Consider the following 17,262-nt stretch of genomic DNA (forward strand, 5'->3'; position numbering starts at 1 on the left):
CTTGGTGCGTGGTGCCGGAACTGGTGGTACTGGGCTGGAGACACGCACCACAGGGCGAGTGCGTGGAGGAGGAACAGGGCTCTGGAGACACACTGGAAGCCTGGTGCGTGGTGTTGGCACTGGTGGTACTGGGCTGGGGCGGGGAGGTGGTGCCGGATATACCGGACCGTGCAGGCGTACTGGCTCCCTTGAGCACCGAGCCTGCCCAACCTTACCTGGTTGAATGCTCCCCGTAGCCCGACCAGTGCGGGGAGGTGGAATAACCCGCACTGGGTTGTGTTGGCGAACCGGGGACACCATGCGTAAGGCTGGTGCCATGTATGCCGGCCCGAGAAGACGCACTGGAGACCAGACGCGTTGAGCCGGCTTCATGGCACCTGGATCAATGCTCAATCTAGCCCGGCCGATACGTGGAGCTGGAATGTACCACACCGGGCTAAGCACACGTACAGGAGACACCGTGCGCTTTACTGCATAACACGGTGTCTGCCCGTACTCTCGCTCTCCACGGTAAGCTCGGGGAGTTGGCGCAGGTCTCCTACCTGACTTCGCCACACTCCCTTGTAGCCCCCCCCCAATACATTTTTGGGCTTGACTCTCAGGCTTCCAGCCTCGCTTCCGTGCTGCCTCCTCATACCGCCTCCTCTCGGCTTTAGCTGCCTCCAGCTCTTCACGAGGGAGGCGATATTCTCCCGGTTGTGCCCAAGGTCCCTTACCGTCCAGTATTTCTTCCCAAGTCCATGAATCCTGTGTTCGCTGCTCCTGCTGCTCCTTATCACGCTGCTTGGTCCTTTTGTGGTGGGTAATTCTGTCACGATCGTCTTTAGGTGAAAGAGAGGACCAAGGCGCAGCGTGATATAAATACATCTTCTTTTATTTTGAAGATGAAACAAACACGAACACTAAATACAAACTAGACAAAACAACAAACGACCGTGAAGCTAACAAACGAAAGTGCAGACACAAGCTACTAACGTCAAACATAGACAATTACCCTCAACCTACCTAATGCCTATGGCTGCCTAAATATGACTCTCAATCAGAGACAACGATAGACAGCTGTCTCTAATTGAGAACCAATCCAGGCAACCATAGACTTACATAAACACCTACACTGAACACAACCCCATGAACTCTACCAAAACCCCCTAGACAATACACACACCCTAGACTAGACAAAAAACACAAACATCCCCCATGTCACACCCTGACCTAACTAAAATAATAAAGAAAACAAAGATAACTAAGGCCAGGGCGTGACACAGTGTTTATATCCCAGGACAAATTAGACAAATCCCTGTTTCCACAGGGACCTCATGGCTCATGGAAGAGCTCCCCTGTTCCTGTTTCCAGGAAGGAACTCCTACCTCCACTGACCGCGTTCCCGCTGTTGCCCCAGCAACATTTCTGCAGAGGGGAGATTGTCAGCTCAGAGTCTCCTAGATTAAGTATTTCAGAGGCTTTTGCTTGCCATTTTTTCCCCTCTGTTTCCTCTTTTTTTCTAAACCCAATCCCAAAACAATGGGCTTTGGTCATGGCTGGCTAAAACATAGCTTAACAAAGCTGGGATGTACCGGAGTTCTGTGAGCTGTAACTGAACTGGATTCTGTTGATGCTAATTACACAAACTCAATACAGTCCAACCAAACTGGAGGAATGCTGTTTCTCTCTTCTTGGCATCCCCACTTCAAAGACAAGCAACAGGAAGAGAAGAAACTTCAGAGAATGAAGACTTGAAGCTTTTGAAGGTTTACCGAGCTGCTGCTGTGCATACCATGAATATTCATACACTTTTAGAAGGGCAAAACTTTTGCGTCAAAACTTTAAACTTCTGTTTTTCTCTCGTCTTGTACCAGGATGGTAATCGTAAAACGTTGTCATAAACAAAAGAACACTGCCAGGAAAGGGGATTTAGTCATCTGTTATGACACCTGTTTATAACTCGGGGAGAAGCACTTCTCCCTTTCCACAAGAAAATTATATTTTGCAGAAATCTGTTTCCAGGGCTGCTCAGAACCGAATGGTTATGTTCACAGCAGAACATAAAATCAATCATCTTTGTAATGGTCTTGTCTGAAAGCATGACAAATACCCAATGTGGTGGATAGCTTTACATACAGTATATGCACTCATAAACATGCTGACAGAACCATTTTCCTCATCCACTGCTATGGCCTGGCCCTGAAACGAGGAGTAGTCTATTCTGTAAATAAGAAATTACTCAGAGGACCGGAATATTCCCTTGGACAATTTGTGTTTAAAATGAGTACCAATTACAGTAGGAAATCAGTCTGACTTACCGTAGCAGTAGTCCAATATCACATTTGAAATGTAAATACAGTACAGGCCAGGGTGAGATTTTTTGGCACATAAGAAAGCAGCTTTTTGTGGTTTTAATGAAATCCCTCTCGACCAAGGCTGTCAAAACAGATCGACAGTATTTCACGTTGCCATTTTTAATCATTCTCAAAAGCATGTAGGTTAATTGGTGGATATGCAAAGCTTAAAAGAATAAGATAATAAAATAAGGTTAGGATATGATGATATGAAGTGCGTTTGGGTCTTAGGAAAGTGCTATATAAATCATATGTATTATTATGATGTACATGGGTGATCTGATGCAGGAATCATCTCAATACCAGAGATAGATAGTTTGTGAACAGACACAAATACACACAGCTCCTTTATTACCATAATATACTACTGCATACTGAGTGTGTGTACCATAGAAATATAATTACTTGAATGGGTATTCTCATTCGAGTCTGTAATTCTATTTCTGTGGTGTGTGACTACATTGCCATAAGACACTGCCTTATCACTTAGCATTGACCGCGGTAACATTGTTACTGTTTAAATCATTTTCCATATAAGATTCAAACAGTGCTCTCAGGCTAAACCCAATGTCAGATTACGTTAGATTAGCATTCAGTGCTAGCTCTCTCTCTCTCCTTCCTCCACTCCCCCTTTCCAGCTCCCTGTCTTCTTCCCTCTCTGCCCCCCTCCCTCAATCTCCTTCACTCCCTCTCTCCACTCTGCCAGGAATAGTGCCTCATAATGCAAGGCTCTACGCTGACCTTTCTTACAAGGAGCACGTGTGCGCCTCAGTTGAAAAATGTAGGCTCATATGCAAGTAAAATGTTCTCACTGTAGAGCTCTGTAATGGCTGAACAACACATCCCCTGCAGGGAAGGGAGAGGCTGCCATCTTGGGGTAATTATGAAAGAGGGATTTATCCTGCCTGCTTTCCTGCCTGCCTGCCGCTGTCTGTCTCAGCCCACTCAACCCACAGGGCACATCACATCAAACCCCACAGCAATTTATTATTTATTATATGTAACCTTTATTTAACCAGGTAGCCCCATTGAGGACAGAATAGGTATTTTCTAAGGGAGAAATGCATTAATGGGTGGTATGTGGACATTCATGCTGAATTAGAATAGTAATGTAGAACCAAAATAAATGAAACATTTCTGAAGCAATGTACCAAAGGAGACAGAGGTTGTCAAACACAGTTTAGCTGATGAAGACAGAAAATACACCAAGCAGTTACATATTTCTTAACTGTGTCTTTTAGGTGTGGTTTTTATATACAGTTGAAGTCGGAAGTTTACATACACCTTAGCCAAATACATTTCAACTCAGTTTTTCACAATTCCTGACATTTAATTCCAGTAAAAATTCCCTGTCTTAGGTCAGTTAGGATCACCACTTTATTTTAAGAATGTGAAATGTCAGAATAATAGTAGAGAACTATTTACTTCAGCTTTTATTTCTTTCATCACATTCCAAGTGGGTCAGAAGTTTACATACACTCAGTTAGTATTTGGTAGCATTGCCTTGAAATTGTTTAACTTGGGTCCAACATTTCAGGTAGCCTTCCACAAGCTTCCCACAATAAGTTGGGTGAATTTGGCCCATTCCTCCTGACAGAGCTGGTGTAACTGAGTCAGGTTTCTAGGCCTCCTTGCTCGCACACGCTTTTTCAGTTCTGCCTACAAATTTGATCTAGGCTTGAAATCAGGGCTTTGTGATGGCCACTCCAATACCTTGACTTTGTTGTCCTTAAGCCAATTTGCCACAACTTTGGAAGTATGCTTGGGGTCATTGTCCATTTGGAAGACCCATTTGCGACCAAGCTTTAACTTCTTGACTGATGTCTTGAGATGTTGCTTCAATATATCCACATAATTTTCCAACCTCATGATAACATCTATTTTGTGAAGTGCACCAGTCCCTCCTGCAGCATAGCACCCCCACAACATGATGCTGCCACCCCCGTGCTTCATGGTTGGGATGGTGTTCTTCGACTTGCAAGCTTCCCCCTTTTTCCTCCAAACAAAATGATGGTCATTATGACCAAACAGTTCTATTTTTGTTTCATCAGACCAGAGGACATTTCTCCAAAAAGTATGATATTTGTCACCATGTGCAGTTGCAAACTGTAGTCTGGCTTTTTTATGGAGGTTTTGGAGCAGTGGCTTCTTCCTTGCTGAGCGGCCTTTCAGGTTATGTCAATAAGGACTCGTTTTACTGTGGATATAGATACTTTTGTACCAGTTTCCTCCAGCATCTTCACAAGGTCCTTTGCTGTTGTTCTGGGATTGATTTGCACTTTTCGCACCAAAGTACGTTCATCTCTAGGAGACAGAATGCGTCTCCTTCTTGAGCGGTATGATGGCTACGTGGTTCCATGGTGTTTATACTTGTGTACTATTGTTTGTACAGATGAACGTGGTACCTTCACCCAATTTAGAAATTGCTCCCAAGGATGAACCATACTTGTGGAGGTCTCCAATTGGCTGATTTATTTTGATTATGTCAATTGGCCTAGCTATCAGAATTGGCTATCAGAAGCTTCTAAAGCCATGACATCATTTTCTGGAATGTTCCAAGCTGTTTAAAGGCACAGTCATCTTAGTGTATGTAAACTTCTTACCCACTGGAATTGTGATACAGTGAAATAATCTGTCTGTAAACAATTGTTGGAAAAATGACTTGTGTCATGCACAAAGCAGATGTCCTGATAGACTTAACAAAACTATAGTTTGTTAACAAGAAATTTGTGGAGTGATTGAAAAATGAGTTTTAATGACTCCAACCTAAGTTTATGTAAACTTCCGACTTCAACTGTAAGCCCTCTTGGGTTTCCAACCTCACCTGCACAGTGTTTTTGTCATGTTTTTATGTGCACGCTTTTGTTTTTCACTTGTCTTCTTTAATGTGAATAAATCAAACTAAAACATGTCTGCCTATTCATGACCCCTTGCTCTTCCACATCAAACAACATCAAACCTGTATACCATCAAAGCAACACAACACAAATGCATCAGACATTTACGTTTTACATTTTCGTCACCACCGATAAATCTACAATAATCAATCATTTCAATAAGCATTTTTCAACGGCTGGCCATGCTTTCCACCTGGCTACCCCTGCCCCGGCCAACAGCTCTGCACCCCCCGCAGAAACTTGCCCAAGCCCCCCCCCCCCCCCCCCCTAATTCTCCTTCACCCAAATCCAGACAGCTGATGTTCTGAAAGAGCTGCAAAATCTGGATCCCTACAAATCAGCTGGGCTAGACAATCTGGAGCCTCTCTTTCTAAAATTATCCACCAAAATTGTTGCAACCCCTATTACTAGCCTGTTCAACCTCTCTTTCGTATCGTCTGAGATCCCCAAAGATTGGAAAGCTGCTGCGGTCATCCCCCTCTTCAAAGGGGGAGACACTCTAGACCCAAACTGTTATAGACCTATATCCATCCTGCCCTGCCTTTCTAAAATCTTCGAAAGCCAAGTTAACAACAGATCCCCGACCATTTCGAATCCCACCGTACCTTCTCCACTATGCAATCTGGTTTCCGAGCTGGTTCATGGGTGCACCTCAGCCACGCTCAAGGTCCTAAACGATATCATAACCACCACCAAAAGACTACTGTGTAGCTGTCTTCATCGACCTGGCCAAGGCTTTCGACTCGGTCAATCACCGCATTCTTATCGGCAGACTCAATAGCCTTGGTTTCTCAAATGACTGCCTCGCCTGGTTCACCAACTACTTCTCAGATAGAGTTCAGTGTGTCAAATCGGAGGTCCTGTCCTGGACCTCTGACAGATTCTATGGGTGTGCCACAGGGTTCAATTCTCCGACTCTTTTCTCTGTATATATCAATGATGCTCGCAGTTGTAAATGAGAACTTGTTCTCAACTAGTCTACCTGGTTAAATAAAGGTGAAATAAAAAATATATATATTTTCTTAATAGACGCTCTTATCCAGAGCGACTTACAGTTAGTGCATTCATCTTAAAATAACTAAGTGGGACAAGCACATATCACAGGCATAAAAAGTAACATTTTCCTCAATATCGTAGCTACAGTAGAGTCACAGAGCTAGAAGGGGTGTCTCAGAAGAAATCTCAGAAGCCATCGCAAAAACAAAAACAGATAAGTAGGCTGGGATTAGTGCGCCCAGGGACTTGAGTCTACGAGGAGAGATTGCGAGAGGATACTTTTTTCAGGGGAGATTTTGACTGATTCCCAAATAACACCCTATTTCCTTACATCCCTATGGGCCCTTGTCAAAAGTAGTGCACTATATAGGGAATAGAGTGCCATTTGTGACGCAGACTTTTCATTAGCAGCCAGGGCCACATTTGGCTTCCCACGGTGCTTCAGAACAAAGAGTGTGTCTGAAAGCAGGGACCCTTGACGTGGGACGTGGCACTCTAATTGGAGCCTTGGTAATCCTCTCTCCCCCCCCTCCCTCTCCCTCTCCAGTCTCGGCTGTGGAACCAACAGTGTCAACAGGCTCTCTACTTTAACAACGGCACAGGGGAGCTATAGGGGAGCAGAGCGTCACTGTTCAGCCAGCCGTGGGCAGAGGCCTACTCAACACACACAGAGAGCGAGAGAGAAAGAGGGAGAGAGCATGTGAGAGGTAGAGAGAGAGAGAGAGAGAAAGAAAGAGAGAGAGAGAGAGAGAGAGAGACAGAGACAGAGAGAGGTAAAGAGGGGTTAGCAGGCCAGTTCTGCGTGCTCCTCAGCGCGGCAGGGGAGTGGAGGAGTGATTGCAGGGAAGTAAGGTGGTACACGTCATCTACTGATGTGGACGAGGATGAGGATTAGCAGAATAGTTTAGAGAGGATGAAACTCAACTGGACAGCCTGCCCTTCACTCTATGGATCACATGGTGTATTGCAGTGTTCCCCAACTCCAGTCCTCGAGTATTTCCAACAGCACAAATGTTTGTTGTATCCCTGGACAAAAACACCTGATTCAACTTGTCAAGGGCTTGATGATTAGTTGACAAGTATAATCAGGTGTGCTTGTCCAGGACCACAACAAAAAATTATACTGTTGCGGGTACTGAAAGACCGGAGCTGGGAACCACCGGTCTATTGTATCATGGCTGGAGCCTGGAGGCTCGGAGAGAAGCACTAATCATATCAGCATTGCTAGGGAGAGTCGTCAGTGACTCAAAAAGGTCAGCTGGATATATCAGGATAAAAAAAGAAGATGAAACACAGATATCGAACGGACAGAAACATGTTGTTTCCATATCAACATGCAGTACAGTAAGGATGGATGATGTACAGGCAAAGGCTTTGGGCGAAATACAACAATCCTGTCATTATTCATGTACACACATATGACAAGTATAGTACATCATTGGTACCACAGGTGAAATCCACTTGATCTTAGCAACAAACAAGGTCCCAGTTTGTATGACAGCAAATAAACAAACAACAGTGTATGTAAAGGTGGATAAATTGTAGTTACTTACAGGACTGACACAATGTCATCTCGTCGTACTTGGTAGTTCCTCAACCTCCAGCGGTTCAGCAGCATCATGTCAGACCCTGTCACATTCCCCTCAGGACACATTGAGGGCTGAGGAGACACACACACGTACCCACACAAATAAGGTGAGTCATAGACAAAAATATGAGGATCGGGGAGAAGTACAGCAGCATTGTTATTTGTGTCCTCCTGAACAGAAATACAGCAGCTAAGGTCAAGGAAGGGACAAACATGGGACTGACTGACTGACTGAACACATTACACCCGAATACCTCAGGGACCTATTGTTCTCAAAGGGACCTATTGTTCTCAAAGGGACCTATCGTTCTCAAAGGGACCTATTGTTCTCAGTGACATACCATTCTCAAAGTGACATACCGTTCTCAAAGGGACCTATTGTTCTCAAAGGGACCTATTGTTCTCAAAAACATATGGTTCTCAAATTGACATATTGTTCTCAAAGTGACATATTCCTCTCAGAAAAGAGAAGTGTCATCCTCCTGCAAAGCCATACTGTGATGGCTTCAGCCTATGTCCTTCTGTGTCTACTGATTCAAACTGACAGATACGGGTGGAAAAAACACAGTAGCTGTCACACCCTGATCTGTTTCACCTGTCTTTGTGTTTGTCTCCACCCCCCTCCAGGCGTCGCCCATCTTTGCCATTATCCCCTGTGTTGTCTGTTGCCAGTTCGTTTTGTTTTTCGTCAAGCCTACCAGCTTTTTTCCTGTGCTCCTGTCTGTCTCTAGTTCCTGTTTTCTATCTTTCCCGGTTTTGACCATTCTGCCTGCCCTGACCCTGAGCCTGCCTGTCGTTCTGTACCTTGCCATACCACCCTGGATTACTGACCTCTGCCTGCCCTGAGCCTGCCTTCCGTTCTGTACCTTTCAGACTCTGCTCTGGACTACTGACCTCTGCCTGCCTGTGACCTGTCGTTTGCCTGCCCCCCTGATTTTGTAATAAACTTTTGTTACTTCGAAACTGTCTGCATCTGGGTCTTCTCCTGAGCCTTGACAGTAGCCCTCTATAAAACATCTTACCTTTCAAATGTAGTGGTGTGGAAAGGTTACTCAACCATATTAAATGTCAGATTAATGTGTGCGTATATTATCTGTCATGGAATCAGTAGCAGTAGCTACTGCTCAGTATACTCAGTAGCATTCTGCATTTCAAGAAGCATTTTAAGAAGCATACAGCCTTCTAAGCATTCATCATTCTGAGAATAGGTCTATCAGCTCTATGTTCAGATTTTGAGATCACGATTCGTATCCACCAAATGTCTCAGAGTAGGAGTGCTGATCTAAGATCTGTCCAGATAATCATATACATTATGATCTTAAAGGCTAAACTGATCCCAGATCAGCACTCCTACTCCGAGACGCTTTGTGGATACATGCCCAGGGGTCAGAATTGTCCTGAGACATGGCTGTAGGCTAACTAGCTTCATAAGATTCTAAAACCACACAACTCAGGGGCATGGCAAAGGTCAGTACAAAGGTCAATAATAATCTATTCAACAACTCATGCTTACAGAATTATGCACAAAACTACTACAGTGAGTTACAGAGTACATCAGTTTTGGACACGTTCAGACGGAACATCCCAGATTATTTTCCTACTAAACACAACACACCAAAATTCTCTTCTCTAACCAGTGAATCCACAAACAAGCCTAAATCAACCATTTCACCCTCAGTGGGAAATGGAACTCCACAGGATTCTACAACAACCATAACGGCAACTATTGTATAATAGTATAGGCCTATAGACCCTTAAATCCCCCCCAGAAATAATTTATTCTTACAACTTAGTTTGTCACAAACTGTTTGTCACTTTATCGAAGAGCTAGTGTGTGACGAAGACCCACTCCAAGCGGCGGGTGACATGACACAAGCAGAATGATTCATTAAACAGGATGTGCACAGGCCATTTCATGCTTGCTGGGGTAATTGACAGAATATCTCTTATCTGTCTGCTGAAAATAAATATTCCTACGAGTGCTGCCAGTCGCGGAATGTTTCTGTTACAGTTGGATACGTTATCGTTTTCACTTTTAGTCATATTTTACCATATTACATGCTGTATTGTCTAGCTTGCTAGCTGGAAAGCACCCTAGAATTGATAAAAACTGAAAAACAATAACACTGGAAAGTTTAATAAAATAAGACTGTCTGGTCAACAATTCAATCTCGTGCTGCAGGCAACCTACGGCAAGACAAAGGGTTTTGTGAGGACTGTAGCAGCCTTGTAGGAGGAGAGGCAAAGTAAAGCAACTGTCTGTCTTCGCAAATTTAACTCCAACAGTGGAAACCGAATTCAGCATGTGAACGTATTGATTCACTAAGTAGTAGTATAGGATGAGAGGATAGAGATCAATAACCATCTTCACAATTAGTTGTTACATTTCACGATGTCTTTCTTAGAAAAACATATAAATACAAATTAACTATTTGTAATTGGACGTCATGAGGGATGGTACAAAGGAAACAAGAACTGTGGACTGACATTTTAATTTGACTTGACTGAAACATGTCTTTATTTAGGAATTTCAATTATTGTTCCATAGAAATTCAGATTTCTTTCATCAGTGATGGAGCTCCTACAAGGCCCTTCAGTTCCATTGTTACAAGGCTATTGCGCTGTATAGATTCTCGAGTCAACCTTTCCCAAGAAGCTGAAGTTGCCGTCCAACACTGAACACGGAGGACAAGACCCAGCCAATGCGGTGAAACCAATGGGTCTTATTTGCCTGACTGCCTTACCTTGATACCTGTATAGCTACATGTGTATACCTCTAGATTAACTCTGTTTGACAGCGGAATGAAACATGGGTTTGAGTATTTATGACTTGCATTAAAAATAGAGGTTGAAAACAAGTGAGGTGAGGCCAATATTTTCCATTATAAAGAGAACCTCTCCCTCTCTCTCTTTACGGTTTGATTGATGCCAAGATTCCATTACCTATGCTACAAAGGGAATTGGGCTTTGAAAAAGTACAATAAGATCAGAAGGAATTGATGGGGGGTAGAGAAAGAGAAAGAGACAGAGAGAGAGTCTCACCTGCATTGACGCTCCCTCCACTCGTGCTACATAGGCAAAGCGGTCCAGAACAGTAATGGTGACTGGCACTGCCACGAAGAACCCGCTCACAAATGCCAGGATATACCTGCACTCAGCCCCACCTGCTGAGCCATCACCTGGGACAGAAGAACACAGTTCACCCAATCACCATCAAAGAAACCATCAGAATGGGAACACTGCTATAAGAACTTGGCATTCAACAACCAATGGAGAATCAGATAGTAGGGAGTTTGTATTGAGAAGATCAGAATCAGAAAGCATGTATATCCTACCAACGGGACATTAAAAACCTGTTATGGCTGCAAGCCCGACGCCGGTACACCTATGACAACATCCAGCTCAAGTGCAGGGCGCGAAATTCAAAATCTATTTTTTTTTAAATATTTAACTTTCACACATTAACAAGTCTAATACAGCATTTGAAAGATAAACATCTTGTCAATCCAGCCAACATGTCCGATTTTTTAAATGTTTTACAGAGAAAACACCACATATATTTATGTTAGCTCACCACCAAATAAAAAAGGAGGACAGACATTTTTCACAGCACAAGTAGGATGCAAGTAGCATGCACAAGCCAACCTAACTAACCTAGAACCAACCTAAATAACCTAGAAAAAACTACCTCAGATGACAGTCCTATAACATGTTACACAATAAATCTATGTTTTGTTCAAAAAATGTGCATATTTTAGCTATAAATCAGTTTTACATTACTGCTACCATCATAGCTACAGTCAGAAATCGCACGGGAGTAGCCAGAGAAAATACAGACACCAACGTCAACTACTAATTACACATCATAAAACATTTCAGAACTATATATGGTGGATAGATAAAGAAAGACAAAGATCTTGTGAATAGAGCCAATATTTCCGATTTTTGAAGTGTTTTACAGCGAAAACACAATATATCGTTATATTAGCTTACTACAATAGCTAGCACACAGCAGCATTGATTCTAGTCAAACGGTAGCATAGCACAGTTCGACAGATATATGAAAAAGCATCCCAAATTGGGTCCTTATCTTTGTTGATCTTCCATCAGAATGTTCTCCAAGGGGTTCTTTGTTCAGAAACGTTTTTATTTCGATCCAGAACGAACGATTTCCCTCTTGAATTAGCAAGCACACTGGCCGTGCGTTGCTAACCTCTCGTTCTTGAACCAATTCTTGCGTCGCATCACGTCTAAAGTCCAGAATAAATTTCAATAATATAATGAAACTATATTGAAAAAACATACTTTAGGATGATATTGTGACATGTATCAAATAAAATCGAAGCCAGAGATCATATTCACCTTTAACGAGTGTTTTCCAGGAGCCGAGTCCAGGTCCTACTTCGCGCCCAGAAAAAAAAATTAAGTGCGCAAGTCTCACTCCAAGAGGTTGTGTTCAATCCCAGGACGAGATAATCAAGTCATTTCTGCTCTCACTTCCGCATGACACCCAGAGGAAGGCGTATGATGTGTTTCTACAGTCCTAAGTGACATGCCCTTTTATAGACAAGGTCTTGAAGAGCGACATCGATTTTGGAAATCTCACTTCCGGATAGGAAATGGGCTGTAAAAATAGTTCTGTTCCACTTAGAGAAATAATTAAAACGGTTTTAGAAACTAGAGACTGTTTTCTATCCAATAGTAATAATAATATGCATATTGTAAGAGCAAAAATTGATTAAGAGGCCGTTTGAAAATTGGCACATATTTTCCAGTTTTCAATACGCCCCCTGCAGCCATAACAAGTTAAAAACTGTAATATCTCATGTTTCACAGAGTCGTGGCTGAACGACGACATTAAGAACATACAGCTGGCGGGTTATACACTCCATCGGAAAGACAGACAGCAGCCTCTGGTAAGACACGGGGCGGGGGCCTATGCATTTATGTAAACAACAGCTGGTGCACAATATCTAAGGAAGTCTCAAAGTTTTGCTCGCCTGAGGTAAAGTATCTCATGATAAGCTGTAGACCACACTATCTACTTAAAGAGTTTATCTGTATTTTTTGTAGCTGTTTATACATACCACCACAGACCCGAATTTGGCACTGAAACCGCACTCTCTCTTTACGGTTTGATTGATGCCAAGATTCCATTACCTATGCTACAAAGGGAATTGGGCTTTGAAAAAGAGATTGCATCATCTTGCATCATCAATGAGCCGTATTCCGCCATAAGCAAACAGGAAAACTCTCACCCAGAGGCGGCGATCCTGGTGGCCGATGAATTTAATGCAGGGAAACTTAAATCAGTTTTACAGAATTTCTATCAGCATGTTAAATGTGCAACCAGAGGGAAAACAATTCTAAACCACCTTTACTCAACACACAGAGACGCGTACAAAGCTCTCCCTTGACCTCCGTTTGGCAAATTTGACCATAACTCTATCCTTCTGATTCCTGCTTTATTTAAGCAGGAAGCACCCGTGACTCAGTCTATAAAAAAGTGGTCAGATGAAGCAGATGCTAAACTACAGGACTGTTTTGCTAGCACAGACTGGAATATGTTCTGATATTCTTCCAATGGCATTGAGGAGTACACCACATCAGTCATTGGCTTTATCAATAAGTGCATTGAGGACGTTGTCCCCACAGTGACTGTACGTACACACCCCAACCAGAAGCCATGGATGACAGGCAACATTCGCACAGAATTATTTCGCCACTATGGCCTATTTATTGCCTTACATCCCTAATCTTACTACATTTGCACACACTGTATATAGACTTTCTATTGTGTTATTGACTGTACGTTTATTTATCCCATGTGTAACTCTGTGTTGTTTGTGTCGCATTGCTTTGTTCTATCTTGGCCAGGTCGCAGTTGTAAATGAGAACTCGTTCTCAACTGGCCTACCTGGTTAAATAAAAGTGAAATAAACAGAGCTAAAGGGTAGAGCTGCCGCTTTCAAGGAGCGGGACCCTAACCTGGAAGCTTATAAGAAATCCCGCTATGCCCTCCGACAAATCATCAAACAGGCAAAGCGTCAATACAGGGATAAGATCGAATTGTACTATAACAGCTCCGACGCTCGTCGGATGTGGCAGGGATTGCAAGCTATTACAGATTACTAAGGGAAGCACAACCGAGAGCTGCCCAGTGACACAAGCCTACCAGATGAGCTAAGTAACTTCTATACTTGCTTCGAGGCAAGTAACACTGAAACATGCATGAGAGCATCAGTTGATCCGGATGACTGTGTGATCACGCTGTCCGCAGCCGATGTGAGTAAAAGCTTAAAACAGATAAACATTCACAAGCCCGCTGGGTCAGACGGATTACCAGGACGTGTGCTCCGAGCAAGCGCTGACAAACTGACAAGTGCCTTCAATGACATTTTCAACCTTTCCCTGTCTGAATCTGTAATACCAACATGTTTCAAGCAGACCACCATAGTCCCTGTGCCCAAGAACACTAAGGTAACCTGCCTAAATGACTACCGAGGCGTAGCACTCACATCTATAGCCATGAAGTGATTTGAAAGGCTGGTCATGGCTCACATCAACACCATTATCCCAGAAACCCAAAGCCCACTCCAATTTGCATACCGCACCAACAGATCCACAGATGATGCAATCTCTATTGCACTCCACACTGCCCTTTCCCACCTGGACAAAATGAACACCTATGTGAGAAGGATATTCATTGACTTCAGCTTAGTGTTCAACACCATAGTGCCCTCAAAGCTCATCACTAAGCTAAGGACCCTGGGACTAAACACCCCCCTCTGCTACTGGATCCTAGACTTCCTGACGGGCCACCCCCAGGTGGTAAGGATAGGTAACAACACATCCACCACGCTGATCCTCAACACAGGGGCCCCTCAGGGGTGGATGCGGCGCACCGTGTAGGCAGGACCACCTCCGATCATCCGAGGGGGAGGAGGACGAGGAGGAGGGGGCAACAGGACTGAGGAGAACCGGCTTGAGGCAGGAGACATGAAAGGTGGGGTGTACTCTAAGCGTTGCAGGCAACTTGAGTCGAACCACAACAGGATTAATGATTCTCTCTACCACAAACGGACCAATGAACTTCTGTGACAGTTTCTTCGACTCAGTCCGTAGAGGAAGATCCCGTGTAGCCAACCAAACCTTATCTCCGACGGTATAAGCGGGAGCAGGAATACGGCGACGATTCGCCTGGATCTGATACCGGTCCGAAACTCTAAGGAGGGCCCTCCTGGCCCGATGCCAGGTCCGGTGGCAACGACGAATGTGGGCCTGGACAGAGGGAACCGAGAGATCCCTCTCCTGAGAAGGAAACAAGGGAGGTTGGTAACCATACAGGCACTGGAAGGGAGACATCCCAGTTGCAGATGAAGGGAGAGTATTATGGGCATACTCGACCCAGGGTAACTGAGAGGACCAAGAGGTGGGATCAGAGGAGACAAGACAGCGCAGCGTGGACTCCATCTTCTGGTTGGCTCTCTCCGCCTGACCATTAGATTGGGGGTGAAAACCAGATGTGAGACTGACTGTAGCTCCAATGGCCAAACAGAAAGATCTCCAGACAGCAGAGGTAAACTGAGGACCACGGTCAGAAACAATGTCACTGGGCAAACCGTGGACCCTGAAAACCTCCCTAACAAGGATCTCGGACGTCTCAGTGGCAGATGGAAGCTTGGAGATGGGGACAAAGTGAGCGAACTTACTGAATCTGTCCACAATGGTCAGAATGACCGTGTTCCCAACAGAAAAGGGCAACCCCGTGACAAAGTCCAGGGCCAGATGCGACCAAGGTCGCCGGGGAATAGGTAGGGGGTGAAGAAGCCCAGAGCTGGGCCGATTGGTACTTTTATTCTGCGCACAAACAGGACAAGCGGCAACAAACCTCCGGGTATCTTCTCCCATGGCAGGCCACCAAAATCGTCTGCGCAGTAGCGCCATAGTCCGGGCAACGCCAGGGTGACAAGCTATCTTGCTGGCGTGGGACCACTGAAGGACATCAGAACGGACCGACTCAGGCACGAACAACCGACCGGGTGGACCGTTACCGGGGCCGGGCTGCGTCCGAAGGGCCGCCATCACATCCTCCTCAATCCTCCATGTAACGGTTCCCACGACAAGGTTCTGGGGAATAATCGTCTCAGTCTTGGCCCCACTCTCCTCCGTCTTGGAGAACATCCGGGACAAGGCGTCCGCCTTGCCATTCTTCGACCCAGGTCGGAACGTCAGGGAAAAATTGAAGCGTCCAAAAAACAAAGCCCACCTGGCCTGACGGGAGTTGAGACGTTTAGCCGATTGCACGTAAGCCAGATTCTTGTGGTCAGTCCAGACCACAAACGGTTGCTCCGCTCCCTCCAACCAGTGACGCCACTCCTCCAAGGCAAGCTTCACAGCGAGAAGCTCCCGGTTACCCACATCGTAGTTTCTCTCAGCTGGTGAAAGACGACAAGAGTAGAAGGCGCAGGGATGGAGTTTACCGTCAGTGGAGCTACGCTGGGACAGGATGGCGCCCACCCCCACATCAGATGCGTCCACCGCAACAACAAACTGACGGGAAGTGTCAGGTTGAGAGAGAATCGGGGCGTTGGTGAATCGGCTCTTCAAGTTCAGAAATGCTCGGTCTGCCTCAGGAGTCCAACAGAAAATTCTGGTGCAAGACGTCAGAGCAGTTAAAGGGGCGGCCACCCGGCTGTAATCACGGATAAACCTCCGATAGAAGTTCGCAAATCCCAGGAATCTCTGGAGCTGCAATCTCGTACCGGGCCGGGCCCAATCCCGAACCGCCGGAACCTTCTCTTGGTCCATCTTGATCTCACCCCTGGAGATGATGTACCCGAGGAAGGATGTAGTGTGGGTGTGAAAATCACACTTCTCTGCCTTCACAAACAGACGGTTCTCCAATAACCGCTGCAGGACCTGCTTAACATGCTGGATGTGGCTGGAAAGCTCCTTGTCATCCAGGTAAACGAACACAAACAGACTGATCATATCCCTCAGCACGTCATTCACCAAACTTTGGAACACTGCTGGAGCGTTGGAAAGTCCAAACGGCATCACCTGGTACTCGAAATGTCCCATAGGTGTATTGAACCCAGTCAACCACTCGTCCCCCTCTTTGATCCGAACCAGATGACACGCATTGCGTAGATCAAGCTTCGTAAACACAGTAGCACCCTGTAAAGAATCGAAAGCGGAGCTCATCAAGGGCAGGGGTACTTGTTCTTGACCGTAATATCATTCAACCCCCGATAATCAATACACGGTCGAAGAGAGCCATCCTTCTTACTCACAAAAAAAAATCAGCTCCCAGGGGTGATGACGAGGTACGAATGAGACCTGCAGCAAGAGACTCCTTTATGTAGGTCTCCAGGGCTTCCCGCTCAGGTCGAGAGATACTGTATAACCGTCCCTTGGGAAAGGCAGCTCCAGGGAACAGATT

The 17,262-nt window shown here is 45.0% G+C and overlaps 1 pseudogene; it reads right to left on the bottom strand.

The window, feature by feature from the left end:
- LOC139584795 (mitochondrial inner membrane protease subunit 2-like) overlaps positions 1-11,163 on the bottom strand; it is a 196,356-nt pseudogene extending 185,193 nt beyond the window's left edge.
- Positions 11,164-17,262: the final 6,099 nt, after the last annotated feature.

Source organism: Salvelinus alpinus, chromosome 9 (genome assembly GCF_045679555.1).
Source record: "Salvelinus alpinus chromosome 9, SLU_Salpinus.1, whole genome shotgun sequence".
Taxonomy (NCBI): Eukaryota; Metazoa; Chordata; class Actinopteri; order Salmoniformes; family Salmonidae; genus Salvelinus; species Salvelinus alpinus.